The following is a 23,336-nucleotide window of genomic DNA, read 5'->3' on the forward strand; positions in this document are numbered from 1 at the left end:
TATTGTGAAATGGTGAGTGTTTCCCCTTTCTTTCTTTCCCTTTTCTGGGATTGCTTTGTCTAGTCATTATATCTAGTTTTGGGGAGGTTTGTTTTTTATCCCGTATTTTGGTTTCTTTCAACTTTGATCTATTCATTTGACCTTGTTATGGAGTCTGGTAAGAGACTCAAATGGCAGTCCCCAGGGACTTAGGTGCTATTATTCCGGTCACTGGTTGGTGCCTCGACTGTGATGCTGTTGTTGGTCTATGACTGGTGTTCATGATGGAGAAATCATATGTGTGTGTAGCTGGAACTAAGGGGTGTCCCTGCCTAGAGAAACCAGAATCTGCCATTTCCTTCGCCATGTGCCCACAGTTTGCACTGGCGAACAGCAGATCACAAGGCTTTGTGAACAAATAGAGGTGAAGAAGGTGCATAGATGTCTTTCTTCGCATCTTTCTGTGAAAGGCAAGGTAGTGGCTAGAGGGGATGTCATGTAACGTGACCAGGGATTATGGAATAACTGTGACAGTGAGCTGTGAGCTGAGATATAACTTATCCCAAACCCTTAAATAACTACAGGGAGCAAAAAAGAAACTGCTTACTCTTCCTCCCAGCTTCTCCATTTTCGTAGACAAACAGGAAGCACATTCACAGAAACCTTAAAAGCTTAAAGCTGAGACTTGAGAAAGTTCTTTTGATTTGAAGCAATAGAAAACAAAAGAAAAATTAGGTAAATTGTATTTGGAAGCTATGAGAAAAAATCAAATTTCAGAAATCAGTATCTGTAAACAATAGAGAAGCACTAAAATGTGAGTCCTGCTGGAAAAGGAAATTAAAAAATATAATAAATTAGTCAGATAGCAGTTGGAAGGTCCAGAGAGATAGAACTTCAGGTAAGGTACTTGTCTTGCATGCCATTTGCCCGGGTCGAGCTGTGACATCACACACACACACACACACACACACACACACACACACACACACACACACATACACACACACACACACACACAGTTCCCTGATTCCCACTAAGAGTGATCCCAAGCACAGAGCCAGGATTAAGCCCTGAGCACTGCCGCATATGACCCAGAAACAAATCAACCAAAAAAAGCCAGCAATTGGAGGGAAGAAGATATACAGAATAAAGATAAATCGTGAAAACTATGTGCCATTGAGGAAATAATCTACTTTATATTAGGTAACCACCACTTTAATTCTTGCCCTAATAGTAACGATCATTAATACTGAATAAAACAATTAATTTGGGCCTTCATTTCAGGTATAACATTAAAGGGGTCACATATATGAATTAAATTTTGATTCCTTTGTTCTTTAAAATAATATGAGAACAAATAAACATGGAAAGATTATTAACCTTTAGAAATGCAAATTATGATCACAGTAGCACTGTCCTCCCATTGTTCATTGATTTACTCGAGCGGGCACCAGTAAAGTCTCCACTGTGAGACTTGTTACTGTTTTTGGCATATCAAATACGTCATGGGGAGCTTGCCAGGCTTTGCCTTGCAGGCGAGATACTCTCGGTAGCTTGCTGGGCTCTCTGAGAGGGGCGGAGGAATCGAACCCAGTTCGGCTGCATGCAAGCTTTACCCGCTGTGCTATTGCTCCAGCCCATATGATCACAGTATCAGTATATATGTGTGTGTGTGTGTGTGTGTGTGTGTGTGTGTATGTGTGTATGTGTCACACCTATCATCATGACTGAAATAAAGGTAAAGGTAAAGGTAAAGGCCCTCCCGTTGTTCGCTGATTTGCTCGAGCGGGCCCAGTAACGTCTCCATTGGAGACTTTGTTGTTACTGTGTTTGGCATATCGAATACGTCACGGGGAGCTTGCCAGGCTCTGCCGTGCGGGCGAGATACTCTCGGTAGCTTGCCGGGTTCTCTGAGAGGGGTGGAGGAATCGAACTCGGGTCGGCCATGTTGGCTGCGTGCAAGGCAAACGCCCTACCGCTATGCTATCGCTCTAGCCCTGACTGGTGACTGAAATAAAAATTGAGACAATACCAAATAATACTGAGGATAGAAAGAAACTGTATAACAATAAAAAACTCATACTGCTCCTGAAAAATAGTTTGGGACTTTCTCACAAAACTAAACATTCAATTTCACACACCAGTAATTGCACTGTGACATTTATCCCTGACAAGTGGAAATTATGTCCATATGAGAACCTGTTCATGAATGTTCATACCACATTAATTCAATGATAGCCCCAAAGTAGAAGAAACCCAGAGGCCCTTTAAACAAAATTTGGTGCATAGAGAGCCATGTCCCTAAGGGTAGAATAAAATGCACTTATGATAACTGAGTTTCAAATATATTAAATTTTCACCGATGGTTTTGGTGTCTTGACTACTTGTAGTCTTATCAGGCTTACAAATCTTATGTAATTCTGTTCATTCTCAAGGTTTGGGCCCTCTTCATTTTAAGGTGAGTTTTAGAAAGAACATGTCAACCTCTCTCCAAAAAAATCAGCATTGAATTGGGATTTCATTGAGTATATAAATCAGTTTGCGGAGGGGAAGGAGAGAGAAGAGAGTACAGGGGTTAAGATGCATTCCTTGCTCGTGCTCACCCCCTGTGTGTGCGTTGGTAACACGTGTTCTCCTAAGCATTGGTCAGTGTAGCTCTAGAGGCCCCGAAACACCTCTCACCATGACCCTGGAGACCCCCAGCACCTCTGGGGTGGCCTAGGTATTCCAGCACTGTCTTCTTGGACCCCTTCCACTCAGCTGCGACTCAGTTGGTCTGGAATTACTGGGAGTGGCCCCTGTGCCCCCATCAGCACTTGAGAGGGCCCTCCAAAGTATCAAATCGCAGAGATAGTCAACATTTGTACTGTTTCTATGGTAGTAATTTCATTTTCTTCCTAATTGCTTTCTCAGAAAGGAAAAAAATGAAACTAATGTCACAGTGACAGTTCCAATATTGACTATATGATGAGCATGGTCAGCACTGAGAAGTTTCAAGTCTCTTGGTTGGAGTATAATGTATTTTCATCATGCAAAAATTGCTTTCAGGAGTATTTTTAAGTTTCAGCACCTTCACACAAAGCAGATCATTGTAGAAATACAGATTTCAGTAGTGTAATATAATTTAAATAAGTAATAGACTTAAGCATATTCAAGTATTTGCCACATGAGAAAGGTGACCACATTCCAAATCTGCTGAGATGGCTTTGGACTTGGGGGTTGGAGGGTAGCCACTAGTAGTGTTCAGGTCTTCCAGCTGGCTCTGCTTAGGGATCACTCCTGGAGGGTTTTTGGGGTGCCATATGTGGTGTTGAAGATCAGACCTGGTGTGAGGCAAGCCCTCTACCCACTGTATTATCTCTATCCCTATGAGATAAATTGGATTTTAATACAAAATCTTAACAGCAGAACAGATCTGTTAATTATGGGATACCTATTACACTGGGGAGATGTCTGGGCTAGAAATAAAAATTAGGGAGCTATCTGTATATAGATGATATTTTTGTATATATATTTTGTTTTGGGACCATACCTGGCTTACTCCTGGCTTAGGGATCACTCAGGGATCAGCTTGGGGGACTATATGTGGTGCTAGGGATTGAACCCTGATCAGTTATATGCAAAGCATATACCCTGCCCTGTATACTATTGCTCTGGCCCCTGGACTGTGTTTTAATGTGTGTTTATGAAATCACTCCTTATTTCATTAAGCCTTGAGTGCTCTTAGATTGAGATATTTGGCAGATGAAGAAATTACAAAACAGTTTGAGAATAGGAACCATGTGAAGTTAGGAGGAAAATCAGTGTGGGGAATGGGATAGAGACCTTGTTTAAGGGAGAAGTGATCACTCTTCCAAATGACAGGAATGTAAAATGAAATCTGAGCATTGACTATCTAATTTATCAGTATGGAAACCATCAGTGACCTCATCAAGAGTGGTTTCAGGGATTACTTCGAGACAGATAACCTGTTTACAGAGATGCAGGAGGAAAAAGGGAGAAAAAGAGATAGCAATGTGGACAGCTTTGGGGACTTTTCCTCTAAAGATAGATGTTTTATAATTGGAGAGAGCTGTGTGGTCAGGAGAGGATTTTGTTCATTTTAAGATGAAAGAACTTAGAAACATATGTTTGTAGGAATAATACAGTAAGGGAAAAATAGATGATGCAGTGTGTGTGTGTGGAGGGGGGGGTAGATTTCAGGAACCAGCTCTCTGAAGAGTGAGAGGAAATAGAATTTAGTGCCAAGGGTGTGGTCTTAGAAGAATAGACAATTTGCCCTTGTGATTGGGGTAAGGAACAGAGTGCACAGGCACAGTTGCAGGTGGGTGGGTAAAATGTGGCAGACGTTTACATTCTCATCCTATTGCTCTGTTTTCTGTGCAATAGAAAGCAGGGCCATCCAGCTAAAGGTAAGGATGGTGGGGAAGAGATGGATGAATGGACCAGAAAAAAATGTGTTATTGACAGGCTATGTGGAAGGCTGTCAAGGTCAGTTGACATAAACCAGGAGTGGGAATGACCAGTGTAGTGTTTGCTCTTCTCTCCTTGTGCTCGGCCTGGAGTAGATGATCGAAAGTCGCATCTTGGCAAGAGGCCTGGAGAAAGTAAAAGCAAGCTGACTGGCTACATGAGAGCTGGCTGAGAAGGGAAGTGAGATCTTGGGATGCTGAGAGACAGGTGAAGATTACCTCAGATAGGAGAATTCAGGACTTGGGGTATGAGAGACAATGATGAATGGGCCCTTGGTTTGGAATTGTAAAAGGTTTTTCAGTTCTAATAAACTAAAAGAAGCCACGAGTGGGGAGGAGGAGAGCAGGGGATGGGCAGGTTATTGGTGGTGGTGATGCTAGATTTGCACACAGCCCCTGAAGGCCTTGGCTCTGATTGTCTGATTTCCCTTGTAACCATCGGCCTATGTGGTGGCAGCTTTGGTTAGCTTGACTTGATACAGTCAAGTTTCGTATCGCTTCTGCCTTAGTTTCTCTTTATTAGCCCTCAGTGCTCTACATAGTTCTATTGATGCCAATTTTCATTTCTGTTACTACATTAAACATTTTAGCCATTACATTTACTTTTGAATAGGTTTTTTTTTTTTTCACTTTGGATTAACTTTTCATTGCAGCCCTTTCTAAATTTTTGAGTGTGTATCAGCATATGGTCTTCCCTTCATTTTTTTGCAGTGCTGAGTATCAGACCCAGGGCTTCACATGCTAGAGAAGTGCCTACTGCCTATCCATAGCCCTGGCTCCCCAGAATACGGTTCTCCCCTCATTTATTTGCCCTCAGTATTTTTTTTTTTTTGGCTTTTTGGTTCACACCCAGCGATGCTCAGGCGTTACACCTGGCTCTGCACTCAAGAATCATTCCTGCTGGTGCTCAGGGGACCATATGGGATGCCAGGGATAGAATCCAGGTCGGCAGCATGCAAAGCCAGTGCCCTACCCGCTGTGTTATCACTCCAGCCCTATATTTTTACATATAACTTTTTTCCCTTGAAGTGAGGAAGTAGATGTTGTTATCTAGTTAACTTTTAAATGTCTTTTTCTTTTAGGTATCGAAAAATAAAGATGGAAAAGAACAAAGTGAAGCTGTATCACCGTCCGAAGATGAAACATTCTCCTGGCCAGGGCCCAAAACAGTTCTACTGAAAAGAACATCTCAAGGCTTCGGTTTTACCTTGCGGCATTTTATAGTTTATCCCCCCGAGTCTGCCATCCAATTTTCATTAAAGGTGAGAGAAGTCATTTGCCAGTCTCTTCAGCTCTTTTTTTCTCTTCCACCCTTCTATCTTAAAAGTGTCATATTTGTATTGTTGTTATAGAAATGTATCCTTTTAGATAGATATATATATATATACATATACATAAATGTATATATCACTTTCTAGAGCCAATCTCTTTTTCTTGTCTGAAAAATCATAGTAATTATAAAGCCCTGTCTTAACTGGAACTTCTTATTCCAAATTTTTGTTCTACTTTCCCTAGTCGGAGCTACTTTTCTACTCTCTAGAAAGGTGGAGAGTTTTTCAGAGAGTATGCAGAGGAAAATGTTAAAATGACTCACTGTTATGACCAGTTACTGGGATTGAATTCTTGGGTATAGAGTGAGTATAGGGGTTAAGATGTTTGCCTTGCACATAGCCAACCCTAGTTCAGTCCCCACTACCACATATGGTCCTGAACACAGAACCAGGAGTAAGCCCTGCAGCACCAGGTGTGGCCCTCAAACCCAAACCAGTCAACCCAACTAAAGGTGAATAATTCTGAATTTTCAGATATATGATATGAAGGCAAACTCCCTGTGGCGTATTCAATATGCCAAAAACCAGTAACAACGATGGGTCTCATTCTCTTGACCCTGAAAGAGCCTTGAATGTGGCAGTTTTTAAAATTTCAGGGCTAGGACGAAAGAGACGTTACTGGTGCCTGCTTGAGGCAATCGATGACCAACAGGATGACAGTGATACAGTGATGATATGAAGGCAAGTCAGAAGGCAAAAGTCCAACCTATCAGCAGAGTGCGTGTGCTGAAGTGCTTGGTCTGTAGTAACAGGCCAGTGAAGGAGGATGTGGACTTGGTACCACAGTGCTGTACACAGAACAGAATGCCAGGTGGCCCTAGATGAACGTTGTCTCACCTCATCAGAATGAATGAATGAATCGGAAAACTTGCCTGAGTCATAAAATGAGTGAAAATGTACCTGGGGTTGGAACTTGGCCAATCAGAATCCCTGATACTTGACTATTTACCACAATGGAAAGGAAAGAATGATATTCAGAGACTTGTGAGCTAAGCTGACAGAATTGAATGAGAGGATTAGAAAGTGCTTTCTAATTTTAAGTATCTGTGAACCTAAGACTGTGAACCTAAGAGAGATAGTTTGGGTGATCGAGGACAGGCCTAGCATGTCTGAGGCCTTGGGTTCAACCCTTGGCACTGTCTGTCCTCTTTCCCCCAGTTCTACTGAAGGTTATTCCTATAAATAGCAATAAAAATTAAAAGAATGAAGCAAGAGAGGTAGTGCACTGGGTAGGTCACTTGCCTACCATGCGGCCTACCCAGCACCTCATATGGTTCCTGACGCCACCACCACCAGATAGTCCCTGAGTGCAGAGCCTAGAGTAAGCCCTGAGCACTACCTTGTGTGACCTAAAAACAAAACCTAAATAGATATGTAGAATATATATGTATATTTTTTCTTTTCTTTTTGGGCCATATTGGGTGGTTACTCCTGACTCTACCTTGAGGAATTATTCCTGGTAGTACTTGGGGGATCATATAGGATGCTGAGGATTGAACCCGGGTCAGCCACACAAAAGGCAAATGTCCCACAGTTGTACTATCGCTCCAGTCCAGAATAAATTTTTTTTAAAAATTTTTAAATAATTGGTATTTTGGGGAGTAAATTTTACCAGTTTGTATTTCCTGAAATGTCTGTGAAACTGCCGAGCTACATTCCTAAGAATCTACTTTATCTGTACTTATGTTACTTATGTATCAAAGCAATTGAAAATGTAAAAGACCCTTTTTGATTAAATTATAAAGCTGGATTTATTTAAATTTTTTTGAGGAGGGTGTCCCACCCAGCTGTGATTGGGACTTACTCCTGGCCCTGGCTCTGTGCTCAGGAATAACTCCTGGCAGTGCTCAGGGGAACATATGGGATGCCAGGAATTGAACCTGGGCCAGCTGTGTGAAAGCTGTGTGTCTTACCCACCTTATCCAAGACTGATTTTTTTCAAACTTTCGTTTTATTCTTAAAAAGAGTTTTGAGCCTTTTTTAAAAAATTATTTATTTATTTTAATGGAAAGTCATTCCTGGCAGTGCTCAGAGCTTACTTATGCTCTTTGCTCAGGTGTCATGCCTGGTGGTGCTCAGGGGATCATGTGTGGTCCTGGGGATTGAAGTGAGGTTGGCCACATTCGAATCAAATACCTGCTCTCTCTCTGGGCTGGAATTCTGAGTTTCAACATGTTGGTAGTGTATGTTTTATAAGATGATTTTATGAAACAGATTAAAGTGCATTATGACTGTTATTCTACTACTTCTACTATAATTATAAATGGTAGTCATTGGAATGGAACCAACTTGAGTGTGAATCCCATCTCTCTCTCTCTCTCTCTCTCTCTCTCTCTCTCTCTCTCTCTCTCTGTGACCATGGCCATGCTGCCTAGCAGATAATAATGGCCCCTTCCCCACAGTTTCTGTTCCCTAATGACATGATACATATAGAACGGTACAGAAAATGACATAGCGTAATTACTATTTACTAGATGTTTAGCTATTGAACACATTGTTTCATATTGGCCTCAATATTATGCACCTTATGTGGGAAATAAATAATCAATTTTTCCCTTCAATTATAAAATTTTGCTTAATTCAAAGGGGTTGTAACTAATTTAATATTAAATAACTTTTGGAAAATATGCAATTAGTACAACAATATTCTTATTTTGTGACTTAGCTGGCAACAATACCCTGACTTAGTATAGAGCTAGAACTAGAAAATGTATTTGGGCAAATAAAATTTTATGGTTACACAGTGAATTATCTGGAGCGATAGCACAGCGGGTAGGGCGTTCGCCTTACAAGCGGCCAACCTGGCCGACCCGAGTTCGATTCCTCCGCTCCTCTCGGAGAGCCCGGCAAGCTACCGAGATATTCGATATGCCAGACACAGTAACAACAAAGTCTCCAATGGAGACGTTACTGGGCCCGCTTGAGCAAATCGACGATCAACGGGAGGGCCTTTACCTTTACTTTTAACAGTGAATTATCAGCTCTCTACTAAATGTCGGGACTGGAGCAGTAGCACAGCGGGTAGGGCATTTGCCTTGTACGTAACCGAGCAGGCCATCCCGAGTTTGATTCCTCCACCTTCAATTCCTCCGCCCCTCTCAGAGAGCCCGGCAAGCTACTGAGAGTATCTCGCCCACACAGCACAGCCTGGCAAGCTACCCATGATGTATTGGATATGCCAAACACAGTAACTACAAGTCTCACAATGTTACTGGGCCCGCTCGAGCAATCAATGAACAACGGGAGGACAGGACAGGACTACTAAATGTCAGTTTTTCTTTCTACAGAACATTGTAACTTTCCTATCATAGAGCTTAAATATGAGTATAGGTAAAGGTAAAGGCCCTCCCGTTGATCGTCGATTTGCTCGAGCGAGCCCAGTAACGTCTCCATTGGAGACTTTGTTGTTACTGTGTTTGGCATATCGAATACTCTCGGTAGCTTGCCGGGCTCTCCGAGAGGGGCGGAGGAATCGAACTGGGGTCGGCCATATTGGCCGCTTGTAAGGTGAATGCCCTACCTGCTGTGCTATATATATATTTATTTTAAAAGTTGCTTTTGCTAATAGCCTAGCTAAGAGTAGATTAAGGTAACAAAACAACCCGGGGCTTGAAAGGAACCATAGAGGTAAACATACCTCATCTCAAAATGAATACAAGAAATTACCTAAATAGCAATTTGGAGACAATTATAGAAAATCCAGTTCTGAGTCCTCTGTTTGGCCCCTGCAGGCAGGTTTTCTAGTAAAATGATAGTGACTGGCCCAGTCCACTTTCCCATCTTCTGAGGCTCCTCTATCCAGTGACCTATTTTGGACAATCATACTCGAGTATCGCTATGAGACATTTCCCCTCTGCATGTCAGAAATCAAATCTCGCCCAGCTTCACCCGTGGCCTTCCTCTCTGGGCTCTCAGTGCTCCCTCCTTAAGGTACAGGATGCTTCCAGTCAGATTGTAACAGCACATTGCGGGAGGGAGTTCCAGCTGAATTGTGCCTTGCTATGACTTTACCAGTTATAAACTTGTATTTTTAGATGAATATCTTTTTCTTTTGTAGGATGAAGAAAATGGCAACAGAGGAGGTACAGTATGAAAGTTTCCGTTGTATTCTGAATGCTTTTATAATGTCTTGTAGTTCTTGAGTAGTGCTCAGTGATTGAGATGAAATTTGAATATTTTGCAGTTCTTAGATGTGAGAGTTAGAAAAATGAAATACCTTTCCTTCTCAAAGTTTTAGCTGCTCACTGCCTCAGCCAATTTAGATCTGTCTGTGATAACTTTACTGGGTGCTGTATGTTAGTGTTTATGGAGGGAATATGTGATGTGAGTGATGTAATTCTGAGATTTCTCTTTAGGAGTAGTAATATTTTTTAATGACAGGGCCAAGGGCTCCCACACAGTACTAAGGGGGCTCCTGGGATCAGTCCTGGCATTCCTGGGGGTTAGGGGATGTCATATAGTGCTATGAGTCAACCCGGGTCCATGCTCATGCAAGGGGCATCTCCTGGCCCCTCTCTTAGGAAACTTAAATGCAGTGATACTTTCAGATGCGGGAATGCTGCCATTGGATTTATTGACTCAAATATTAAAACAGTGTGTTTTGGTCCCTATAGTTACCCTTACTCTTGATTTAAACATTATGTTTAATGTGCACAAAAGGAGAACTGGGGGTCTGGAGCTACAGTACAGTAGATAGGGTGCTTGCCTTGAATGAGAGGCAGAATCGGGTTCGATCCTGGCATTCCATATGTTCCTCAAGCCCTGCCAGGAATAATGCCTGTGTGCAGACACAGGAGTAATCTCTGAGCATTGCAGGGTATGGCCTAAAAACCAAAACCAAACAAACAAGCAAACAAACCCAAAACCAACTTCAACCAAAACAAAAGTAGAATTGGGCCACAGATAGTTATTTCTTAAGCATTCTCATTTGTTTTTGCTTTATATTTGTATGAATTTTAACAAGTTAAATTTTATACACATAAAAATACACCCATTAAAATATTTTACTTCTGGGGCTGGAGAGATAGCACAGCGGATAGGGTGTTTGCCTTGCACGCGGCCAACCCGGGTTCGATTCCCAGCATCCCATATGGCTCTCTGAGCACCGCCAGGAGTAACTCCTGAGTGCAGAGCCAGGAGTAATCGCTGTGCATTGCCAGGTGTGACCCAAAAGAAAAAAAAAATTCTGATTTAGACTTTGCAAAGTTGCAAAATTAGTATGACTTCTGTGTCTCCTTCAATCAATTTCCCTTAGTATGAAAAACTTGCATTAATCATGATACAGTTTATAAGTTTTGTTTGTGTCTCTACGTGTCCTTTCTCCGTTTCAGGGTTTTGCATTACATTCAGTGGCCACAGTTTTTTTGCCTTGTTGGTGTGGGACAGGGCCCCTGTCTTCCCTGTGTCTCATGATCTTTATGGTTGTGAGGAATACTGGCCAATGTTTTTGTAGAAAGTCTTTCCGTATGAGTTTATCTGATGCTTTTTTGTCATCACAGTTTGAAGTTCTGCATTTCAGCAAAAATACCACATTGGCAACTCTTTAAATGTGTAGTTACACTTACAGTTTTATTCTGCCAAGTATGTAATTTGTGAGACCAACATTCCATGGGATTACAGTATCAAAGCGAACCTTGCCCTCATTCCCCAGTGTCCCTTGTGTCCCTCAACTCTTGGCACCCTACCAGCCCTGGACAGTCAGGGAGCTGCTTTCTGACACTGTAGCTTAGTTTTGGCTCTTCTATAATTGTATTTAAAATGATACAATCTCATCATATGTTTTCTTTCCATCCAAGCACTAACCAGGCTTGACTCTGCCTTGCTCCTGAGGTTGTGACTGTCTAAGATGTCTTTCACTGGGCACGTTTTGGGCATTCACCATGTTTATGTATAGATAGCAGTAGTAGTATCTTTGCGGAAGAGCTTCTAAGGGGCCTGAGGACTCTTGGCCATAGGATGGGATGCTGTTCAGGCCCCCTGGTGCCAGGGATTACTTGGATCACCGCAGTGGTGCTCGGGGCCTCCAGGGCTAGATCTATTTGTACTCAGGGGACTGTGCCATCTTGGGGATCAAACCGAGGGCAGACTGTAATCAATCTGTGCCTTAACCCCTTTACATTTTCTCTAGCCCTATTTCTTTTCTTTCTCTTTTTTTAATATTATTGTTCACTTGCATTTGTTTATTTGCTGAGTATTTTCCCTTATATAAAAACATCAGAATTTAAAAAAAAAATTAAAAAAAGAAGAAGAAAACATCACAAATAGTTTATTCACTCATTAATGAATCCTGTCAGATCAAAGTCTTGTAATGCCTGTGTTAAAGATTAAAATGGGAAAAAAGTAGCATGGTCGGAATCAATCTGAGAGCATGGGACTGGGGAGTGCCCTCTGGATGGCCCTGTTCGCAGGAGGGACCACTCCTGCAGCACCATCTCTCACGCCGTGGGGTTCAGAATAAATCCCCAAGATTACTTGGCCTGCTGAGAAATAGGCCTGGGTGGGGGAAGAGAAAACTTAGAGAAAAGAGAAAGAAGAGTGTGGTGGGTGCTCTCCAACAGTGCTCATGCCTAGGCAAACCACAGGGCTCCCCACTTCTAGAATTCCATGCCCACCATGTTCTCGTCTTCACTGAGAAGTAAACATTTAATAAACATAGAAGGACTTAGTTTATGAGCCTTTATGCTAACAAACCTTTATGCAGATGATTATGTGCCTGATGTCTGGCATAGCTGATTGAAGTGAGCAGATTTATTCATTTGCTTTGATAGAAAAGTATAAACTGATCTTTTTTTTAAAATTTTTATTAGTGAAACACCATGAGGTACAGTTGTAGACTTACAAATTTTTGTGTTTGGGTTTCAATTATACAATAATCGAGTACCCATCCCTCCACCAGTGCCCATTCTCCACCACCAATGATCCCAGTATTCCTCCCAGCCCCCTATCCCCCCATCCCACCCCCCTCTGTGGCTGGGCATTCCCTTTTGTTCTTTCTCTCCTTTTGGGTGCTGTGGTTTGCAAAAGAGGCATTGAGTAGTAATCATGTTTGATCTATAGAGGAAAGTATAAACTGATCTTTAAGGGAAAACTAGATGCTCTAGATCTAAGCCAGAAGATTTGCTCAGGCATTAAAAAATTAGGCACAGGGAGACGGGGAGAGAGTATTGCAGCTAGGGCATTTGCCTGGCACATAGCTGACCAATGTTCCATCTCTAGTACCCCATATGGTCCCCTGAACCTGCCAGGAGTGATGAGCACAGAGTCAGGAATAAGCTCTGAGCACCGCTAGAAGCAACCCAAAAAGGGAGTTGGAAAAAAAAAAGTGAGACAGAAATTCTCTAGTCCTTATGGTGAAAATATTTTCCTGTATTCAAGATGCTTTATCGTCTTATCATTTATGATGAAGTTTATAATCCATGTGAAATTATTTTTTACAAGTGGCCTGAAGCCAGGGGGAGTTTTTCTCACCTGTGGCTGTGTGTTTGCCCCTGGCCCAGTTAAGGGGAGATTCTGTGCCTGCCCTCTTGCTATGGAATAGTTCCATCTTGATCATAAAACTGCTGTGTATGTACAAGTTGGTTTCAGAACTTTATTCTGTTCTAGGAATTGTTCCATGGTTGATTTTTTTGGGGAGGTACAGAGTATACAACTAAGAATAGTTGTATTTTTTTAGACTTGTTTAAAAGAGAAGATGACAGATTTTATGTGTCCTGTAAAGTCTAAAATAACTTCAGTCTCACTCTTTGTAAAAAGTTTGCTAACCTCTTCAATCCTATACCATTGGTCACTTTCTTTGTAGTGAGTCTGTAATGTTAATTACTGCTGCTGTAGAGAATTGCTTTTCGATAGAATAAAAGTTTTTGTTTTTGCTTTAGAAAATGCTTTGAGATAGAATAAAGGCTTGGCTTTGTTTTCAAGAAAAGATTGGCTGTTTGTGTCCATTTGCATTATAATGTAATTTTTTTCAATTGGTTTTTCAGTTTGTATGCCTGCCCTCCAAATAACCCCACTCAATTTTTATTGGTTTTGAATTGTTTATATTTAAATATTTAAATAATTGAATTTCTTGCCTGTGAAATTGGACTGTCTCATGACTATTGATTTCCCCCCTATGTCTTTTGGGGCTATTTCTCTGAATTTTCCTCTTTGTTGGGGTGGGCAGAGGCCCTTGGAAGACCTGGTCCTGGCTCTGTGCTCAGGAGTGACCCCTGGAGATGTTTTCGGAGATATATGAGGTACAGGGGTTCTAACCAGCATCAGTTGCATGCGAGACTAGTGACTGATTTTATTTCTTCAAGTGTAGTAAGTAGTTGTTTCATAATATGTCTGTCTTCATTTCTTTATAAGATGCCTATGTGGGATTCTTTGTCTTTTTTTCAGTTTTTTTTTCTGTCAATTCTCACGAATGAATAAAAATTCTTTGAGATCTTAAGTTGAAAATTTTTCCTTGCGTCACTGTCACTGTCACTGTCCTCCCCCCGTTGTTCATCGATTTGCTCAAGTGGGCCCAGTAACATTGTGAGACTTGTTACGGTGTTTGGCATATCGAATACATCACGGGTAGCTTGCCAGGCTTTGCTGTGCGGGCGAGATACTCTGGGTAGCTTGCTGGGCTCTCTGAGAGGGGCAGAAGAATTGAACTCGGGTTGGCCATGTTGGCTGTGTGCAAGGCAAATGTAGAAAGGTTTTTTCTTTTTCCCAGAGCCAGGTGGTTCCTTGGTTCTGTCATGAGAATCCATGCGAAGTTGGGCACGCAGCCACTTCCTGGAGATTTGTTTTCCCTCCTCTTCCCCCTACTTTGCTGAGCCCCAGTGTAGCCCCGGGTAGCCCCACTGAGGCTCCTCTGGGTTGGTGGGGACCTGACTAATACCAGCCTCCCTATTAGGAGGGAGGAGACCCTGGAAAGAGTGCCCCCAGGCAGGGTTTGGGTTTTTTCCATCCCGGCTGCACAAGCCTTTAAAATGTAAGTTCAGGGGGCTGGAGAGATAGCTCAGTGGGTAGAGCACTTGGCTGGTGCATGGCTCACCCAGGTTTGATCCTTTGCTTTGCACACGACTGAACTGGCTTCAATCCTCAGCATCCTGTATGATCTCCTGAGCACCACTGGGAGTGATTCCTGAGTTCAGAGTCAGGAGTTATCTCTGAACATCACCCCTTCTCCAAAAAAGAAGAGGGGAGGAGTTCCTGTTCAATAGCCTGCCTGGACATGCATATTTGGTATTCATAGTACTGGGAAGTATAGTTTTTCTATTAAAGTATGATTAGACATTCCTCTCTACTAGGTTAGTTTGCTTGTTTTCTAGAGCATACGTCCTTTGATGGATGATTTGCTGCCATGTATTTGTCCTAGTAAACTACCTCGAAATACTCTACCAGCTAGATGGGACTGCAGCTCAGCAGTAGAATGCACTTCTTGTATGTGTGAAATCCGGGGTTCTAGCCTCAGAACTGTCAAAGTCAAAACCAGAAAGAATCCTACAAATATCCTACCAAGACACTTAAGGTCAACAAATGATAAGTATTTGCTTTTGCAGCAGTATTTCCTATCCACAAAGACACTAAATACCACTATATGTTGCTAGTAACAGGTTGGCTTCAATATAATTTATTTTGTTCTTTTCCATTTGACAGGTGAGGAGGTATGGGAAAGAGGGTGCCAGTTATCTTCTTCTGATTAAATATAAGATATGATCAAAACACTGCAAAGTCCCATATAGATATGAGGACAGAGATGGCAAGCATATATATGTCTCTCTCTAGGTATATAGAGCTGTATAAGTTTTGAAATTATAATAAATAGGCATATAGAGATGCCCTTTCCAGTTCTCTATTGGAAACCCTTCCTCTTGTTTTGGAGACATTTTTCTGTCTCCAAAGGGATTATTTATGCTAGGTGGTGAGCAAGTGAGACTTTCTATTCTCTGATTTACCTGTTCCTGGGAGCAGGGGACAGAAATGAAGATGTGATAGGAGGAAATCAAGATGGGGGGGAGGGAAGAAGAGTAATTATATGTCTCTTCAAAGATTATTCATTAGATATGCAAAGGCAGATATTCTGACATAGCCAGAGTATTCATTATGATTATCAAAAAGAAATTATGTATTACTTTAAGTACAGAGATCATTAAAGGTCACCCTTTGTTTTAAGAGGTCATACCCTAGCAGTGACCAGGGTCACTCCTAGTGATTTTCAGCCATGAAGGTCTGACTCTTTATTAGGACCACACCTGATAGTGTCAGGGAGTGGGATGCATGTGGGCTTGGGGGTTACACTTGGAGCCCTACATGTCCATTCCTTCTTGAGCCATATCCTCAGCCCCTCAGGATGAGCTTTAATTGTTGACTTCCCACTGTCTGATCAGTACTGAAGACTTAGTAGTAGCCCAGATCTTTTTGATGACATGTTTTTCACTCTTACCTTTATTACAAAATACCTGATTATTATAAAGTGGCGGAATGTAGCCTGTGAGTGCCTATACTTCTGCTGTCCTGGAAGAAAACTGTGGGTTCTTCTGACCTTTTCTCCATCAGCCCCTTCGACACAAAGCACCACTGACTTTGGATTTCAGAGGTGTCCTTCACAAGTGTGTCATCTAGGACAGCAATGACAAAAACATGGCAGTCCTGGACTTCGTCGGAAATTGAGCATCCTCTTTGTAAAAGAAGGGGTGACGGGGATAGCTCAGAAGACAGGAGAGCGTGCCTACATGCACTCGGCTCCATGGCCCATATTGGGGAGTCTCCTGCCCTCCAGAGCACTCCCAGGCAGTGGCTTGGTGACTGCCTGGATCCGCTGGGGTGACCTGGGGATTTAGAAGCTTGGGCTGAGCATCACCAGCGTTGTCCCTCACTCCCAAACCCTAACTTCTCCTTAAATGTCTAGAGAAACCATAACCAAAGGAAAGAGATTCCGACTTCCAGTAGGCAGGCGTATCAGCCATCCTGTTTATAGGAACTGAGTTTAAGAATTTGAAACACGCAGTGCCTCAAGTTAGTTTAGCAGACCAGTAAATATAATGGGACTTTTCTTTTTCTTTTTCTTTTTCTTTTTTTTTTATTTTTTGCTTTTTGCTTTTTGGGTCATAACCAGCGATGCTCAGGAGTTACTCCTGGCTCTGCACTCAGGAACACTCCTGGCGGTGCTCAGAGGACCATATGGGATGCTGGGAATCAAACCAGGGTCGGCAGCGTGCAAGGCAAACGCCCTACCTGCTGTGCTATCACTCCAGCCCCTATAATGGGATTTTTATTTTATTTATTTATTTATTTTTTATTAGTGAAATACCATGAGATACAGTTATAGACTTACAAATTTTTGTGTTTAGGTTTCAGTTATACAATGATCAAGTACCCATCCCTCCACCAGTGCCCATTTTCCCCCATCACGGTTCCCAGTATCCCTCCTACCTCCCATCCCCCCCATCCCACCCTGCCTCTGTGGCAGGGCATTCCCTTTTGTTCCCTCTCTTTCCTTTTGGGTCCTGTGGTTTGCAAGAGAGGCATTGAGTGGAAATTATGTTTGGTCTATAGTCTACTTTCAGCATGCTTCTCCCATCCTGGGAGGATCCTCCCAACACCCTTTATTTGGTGCTCCCTTCTCTATCTGAGCTTCCCTTTCCCCCAGCACGTGTGGCTGGCCTTCAAGTCATGGAGCAAAATTCCTGGTGCTAATCTCGGCCACTCTTGGGTGTTAGTCTCCTATTTTGTTACTTTATGTTCCCCAGATGAATGCAATCTTTCTGTGTCTATCCCGGTCTTTCTGACTCATTTCGCTTAACATGGTACTTTCCATGTAGTACCACTTGTATGTACATTTCATGACTTCGTCTTTTCTAACCGCTACATAGTACTCCATTGTGTAAATGTACCATTTCTTTTACCAGTCATCTGTTCCCAGGCACTCAGGTTTTTTTCAGATTCTAGCTATTGTAAACAGTGCTGCAATGAACAAACAAGTGCAGACATCACTTCGATTATACTTTTTTGCCTCTCTGGGATATATTCCCAGGAGTGGTATTGCTGGGTCAAATGGGAGCTCAATTTCTAATTTTTTGGGAATCATCCATACTGTTTTCCAAAAGGGTTGAACCAGTTGGCATTTCCACCAGCAGTGAAGGAGGGTCCCCTTCTCGCCACATCCACGCCAGCACCGGTTGCTTTTGTTCTTTTGGATGTGGGCCAGTCTCTGTGGTGTGAAATGATATCTCATTGTTGTTTTGATCTGCATCTCTATAATGGAATTTTTAAAGAAAGAATCTCTTGAGTGTTCTAAGCCCGCCAAGAAGCAGTCTAAGATTTCAGAGGACTTGTTGGAGATCCTGAACATTGGGTCTGCAAAGGACAGTGCAGGAACATGTCCTCCCCCCGACCCCCCACCCCTAGCTTCTCTCTCTTTAAAGGAGCCCAGGCTGCCTGTTTCCCACTGTTCCCTCACTGCACACCTGATTTTGCAGACAGCACTTCACTGGAGAGTTGGGGGGGTGGGGTCTCACTCCATCTGCTCCCTCATAGTTTGGGTTCCAGCTAATAAAAAATGGAATTGTAGCAGTTAGGGTCCCCGCTGATGTTTTAACAAATAACCTTTTCATCTTTGGCATCAAACCAGAATAAAAATATTTGCACATGAATGCTAAATACATTAACTCTAGAAATACATTTCCTGTTTTTTCTTCCTCCACTTAGCAAACATTTGTTGAGTCACTGGCAGACTAATTGCTGGGAAGGAGCTCCATGGCCTCTGACCTCACTTCCTTCAGAGAGCTGTTCTGAAGTCACCTGTGAGAGTGGCCTTGTCCTCCTGCTTCTAATCTTTCACCTCCTGCTCTTCACTCTCTTTCCTGCAATCACTTGCTGCCCTCCACCTCCCTTTCCCTTCCTCCCTCCCTCTCTCCCTTCCTCCCACTCTTCTGTGCTCAGGGGCTATTCCTGGCTCTGTGCTCTCAGGGGATCTCTCCTGACAGTGCTCAGGAGACCACATCGCTACTGGTGTCAGATCACAGTTGGCCGCCTATAAGGCAAGCACTTTAGCCCCAGTGCTCTCTCCAGTCCCTCATATTGCTTATTTCTTTTCAAACATTTTTCTGTCTCAAATGGAATGTAAGCAGAATCTTTATTATTCTTCTTAAAACCCAGAATAGTTTCTGCATGTATTCACATTTTTTTCATGTATCTTAACCAGATATGCATACATGTATTAATCTTTATTTACTCTAGTAATTATAGACTTTATTCTAGTAAATGTATTTCATAGCATCCATATAGACAGATGGACAGTTGTGCAATGATGAAGATACAGGATGATCTCATTGCCTGGGAAGTTCTTAGGTTGAGCATCCTCTGTGCTGTTGACAGATGACTAGGACTTCATCAGGAAGAAGGAAAACTACAGCTCCAGGACAGATTAGAAAGCAATTCAGAAGGTATTTTTGCCCAGACGGGGCTGTAGAACCTGGGGTTGGTTACAGATGGCTTGTGGAGGGGCCTCTACTTAGATTTCCCAACCTGAACGGATGGGTGGGTGGGTGAATGGAGCTGCCAGGAGCTGAGGGTGCTAGAGAGGGAGCATGTTCACCTTCTTCTCCAGGGCAATGAGCTTAGCTTGGTGACTTGCATTTCTGGTGACTGTAGGATTTTCAGTGCTTTGTTGAAAATTTGAGTGTATAGCTCATGGGGAGAAGTGGATATTGAAAATAGATTGGGAACTCATTGGTAATCTCTGTTATGGTCAAGTCCTGGTATGAAACCATAAACAGAAGGAAGAGTTTAGAATCAAGAGAGCATTCCCAAAAGGGTAACATATAAGAGATGAAAATCAGAAAGAGAATCAGATAGGAAATCAGTATAAAATCCTGTGAGAGGTATGAGGTAACAAGACGTAATACTAATTAAAAGGTGATTATTTTATTTTTACATATTTTAATTCATTCCTTTTTTTTATGATTAAGGCTTGACCTAGTTATTCATAGTTGAATTTCAGGCATACAGTGTTCCAACACCAGTCCCATGCCCAAGTGCCAGCTTTCCTTCACCAGTGTCACCAGGTTCCCCCTACTCCCCAGACTGCATCCTTGACAGGCACTTTTTAAAGTTTGGTTATTATGGTTCGGATCTCCTGCATACAATACAATACAATTGACTCAGTAGTTTAGAGATACACATATATCACACGTCTACGCCACCAGTATGCCCACAGTCCCTGCCCCTGCTCCTGTTCCCCCCATCCATCTCTCCTTTCTTTCCCTTCAATTTCTTTCCTTTTCTTCACTTCCTGCAGTCTAGGATCAGGGATAACATGGGCTTTTGATACCTTTCATTCCTTCCTTCTGTTACTTTCCTGTATACCACAGATGAGTGAGATCAGCCAGTATCTGTCCTTCCAACTCACTTCACTTTACATGACATCCTCTAGTTCCATGCCACATTTTTATTATCCACTCATCAGTTTTTGAGCACCTCGTTTGGTTCCATATCTTAGCTACCATGCTGAGAGTTGCAGTGAATAATAGTGTACATATGTCCTTTTGAATGAATGCTTTTGTTGCCTGGAAGTGGATTAACAAGAAGTGGACTTGGCTGGGTGGGATAGATCACAAGAAGTGGAATTGCTGGGTTGCATCCAGCTCTATTCTTAAGCTTTCCAGGAATCCTCCATACTGTTTTCCATTGGGGTGGAACCAGGCAGCATTCCCCCCAGCAGTGGATGAGAATTCAAAAGGTGGTGATGCTAAAAAGGGGGTGTGACTAACTCATTTGTCATAGAGAAGCTTGGCCCCCAGACCAAATAAACTGGTAGAATTCTTTCTTTCTTTCTTTCTTTCTTTCTTTCTTTCTTTCTTTCTTTCTCTCTCTCTCTCTCTTTCTTTCTTTTTTACTTTCTAAAAATTTTATAGAATCACTGTGAGATAGTTACAAGCTTTCACGTTTGGGTTACAATCACACAATGATCAAACACCCATCCCTCCACCAGTGCACATTCCCCACCACCAATATCCCCGGTAAACCACCCCTTTCCCACTCTCCCCCTGCCTCCATGGCAGACATGATTCCCCATAGTCTCTCTCTACTTTGGGGCACTATGGTTTGCAATACAGACCCCGAGAGGTTATCATGTTTGATCCTTTATCCACTTTCTGCACACATCTCCCATCCCGACCGATTCCTCCAGCCATCTTTTTCTTATCGATCCCTTTTCTTTTCCAGCTGCCTTCTCCCCTCTGCTCATGAGGCAGGCTTCCAGCTATGGAGTAATCTGTCTGTCCACTAAGGATAGTAGATACATGGGACAGATAGATTACTCCATAGTTGGCCTCATTTATGTTATTTTATACTCCACAGATGAGTGCAGTTCTTCTATGTCTGCCCCTCTCTTTCTGACTCATTTCACTTAGCATGATACTCTCCATGTCTATCCATTTATAAGCCAAGTTCATGACTTATCCCTCCTGACAGCTGCATAGTATTCCATTGTGTAGATGAACCAAAGTTTCTTTAAAAACTGGTAGAATTCTTTAGACACACTTTCAGTAGTACATTGGGCAGGGAGGAGGAAGGCAAGGCCTAGTGAGCTGGAACATAAATTAGAACATGAGACACTAAGAGGTGTGGGGGGGTGGGAAAAGGGGGGAGGGGACTGCACCCTCCAAGGTATTTGTCACTCCTCATTTAAGAAGCCTTGAATTAGAGGTAAGAGGCATGAAATAATGAAAGGGTTGAGAATAAGATTTGGTAACTCTGTGGAAGAATCAAAAGAAAGTTGGTTGTTCTTTCATGTTTGGGAAACTTCTAAGTGAGAAATCTGGCAGGAAGAATAGAGAGAAGAAAATTTAAGTTTGAGAAGATACAATTAGCGGAGCCAGGTGCTGTGAAGACCAGCAGCTAAACCTTCCTTAATACTGATACCTGAGTCAGGACAGAAGCGTATAGGGATGGATGGGCACAGATTGTAAAATGAGGATTCTGCAGTGGAGATGAAGCAAGTAACAGATGAGTCTCCAAACTATTTGGAACTCAGGACAAAATGGCAAGTTCCAGGTTTTAGAAACTTGAAATGACCTCCTTGAGGGAATGGAACTTGAAATAGTCTAGTGAGCATTATCAAGCATTTAGCTGAACTTTGAGGCTATAAATCAAAGGTTAATTCCATTTTATTTATTTTAATTATTTTATTTTTATAAAGTAGTTCACAATATTTGATTACATTTAATATTTGAACACCAGTCCCACCACCATTATACCTTCCCACAATCATATTTCACATGTTTCCATCCCGAACTCCAACTCCTACCACAAAGCAGAGCAAAAATAATTTATTTTGTATTGTTTGTTATGAATATACTGCTGAAAATGATCCCAAAAAGCTTCCTTAGAGGAAAGTGTGTGAAGATTGTTGTATTTCACCTAGGAGCCATTAAGCCCCCCTATTAGAGATTAATCGCATGTTGTTAAAGGTTGAGGTTTATGTGTGTGTGTGTGTGTGTGTGTGTGTGTGTGTGTACACAAATATATTTCTCTCTAAGATTGGTTGCTTTATACTTTAAACCCATCAATTGTGGTGCACTACTCATGGAATATTAGTGGTGGTGTGAGGTATGAGATGTCGCCGTCCAGGAATAGGTTCACTCATAAGTGAAGCTAGGCCCAGCATTCGGAGAACAGCTGTGAGCATGGTGGCGGTTGAGTTCTGGAGGCTTTAACCTGCCAGGGCTGGCTACTTGGGGTGGGGATGGACTTCACCCATCCCACTCCAGGATGTCCGAATGAAACAGCCCAGCATGGGGTCTGGTGTATGCTGTTTTATTTAGCTGAAGTAGCAGACCAAGACCAGAGCAGTGCCAGGCCAACGTTGGGTTTTGCTGTAGTTGGAGTTGGCAAGTTGAATGCTTTCCAAGGACAAGGGTGAAAGGATGTTGAGGTTGCTGGGGAAGTTTGGTTACCATATTAATTCACTGGTAATCTTCATACGAAAATGATTTCTAGAGGGAAACAAACCATCTTAAAGAATTATAGCGTGGGGTTGGAGCCATAGTACAGCAGGTAGGGCGTTTGCCTTGCACGCAACTGACCCTTGTTCAATTCTCAACATCCCATATAGTCCCCTGAGCACCACCAGGAGTAATTCCTGAGGGCAGAGCCAGGAGTAACCCCTGTGCATTGCTGGATGTGACCCAAAAAGAAAAAAAAAAAGAATTATAGTGTGCTAAGGGGACCGGAGATGCTTGATAAAATCAAGTAACAAGTTTAATAGATTGAGGGGCTTGAGTTGATGGGAGGTTGCGGATGGAAAGTTAGTTGCTTGTGATTGTAGCTTTGTAATCCCCCCCCCCCCCACCCCTGGATTTGAAGAGATGTTTAAAATCTAATACAAGAGTAACAGGGATCTGAGTCTAGATGTATGATTCATGGTTGGTAAGTAAGCTCCAGAAACTTTAGACCAAGAAAAAAAATGATGCTGCATAAAGTTCGAATACTCAGAGGTTAGATCCAGGACTATTTTATTCCTTGTTGAACAATGAGCTCCTGGCAAATTGTGAGAACTCAGTGAATATTTATTGAATGA

At 42.3% G+C, this 23,336-nt stretch overlaps 1 protein-coding gene across 1 annotated transcript in view; it reads left to right on the forward strand.

Moving 5' to 3' along the window:
* ARHGAP21 (Rho GTPase activating protein 21) overlaps positions 1-23,336 on the forward strand; it is a 94,341-nt gene that overhangs the window by 20,071 nt on the left and 50,934 nt on the right. The window contains 2 exon segments of the mRNA XM_056132155.1: positions 5,534-5,713; positions 9,840-9,864. The gene's annotated coding sequence lies outside the window, so the exon portion shown is untranslated.

The sequence above is a fragment of the Sorex fumeus genome, unplaced genomic scaffold, assembly GCF_029834395.1.
Source record: "Sorex fumeus unplaced genomic scaffold, SorFum_2.1 ptg000007l, whole genome shotgun sequence".
In the NCBI taxonomy this organism is placed as follows: Eukaryota; Metazoa; Chordata; class Mammalia; order Eulipotyphla; family Soricidae; genus Sorex; species Sorex fumeus.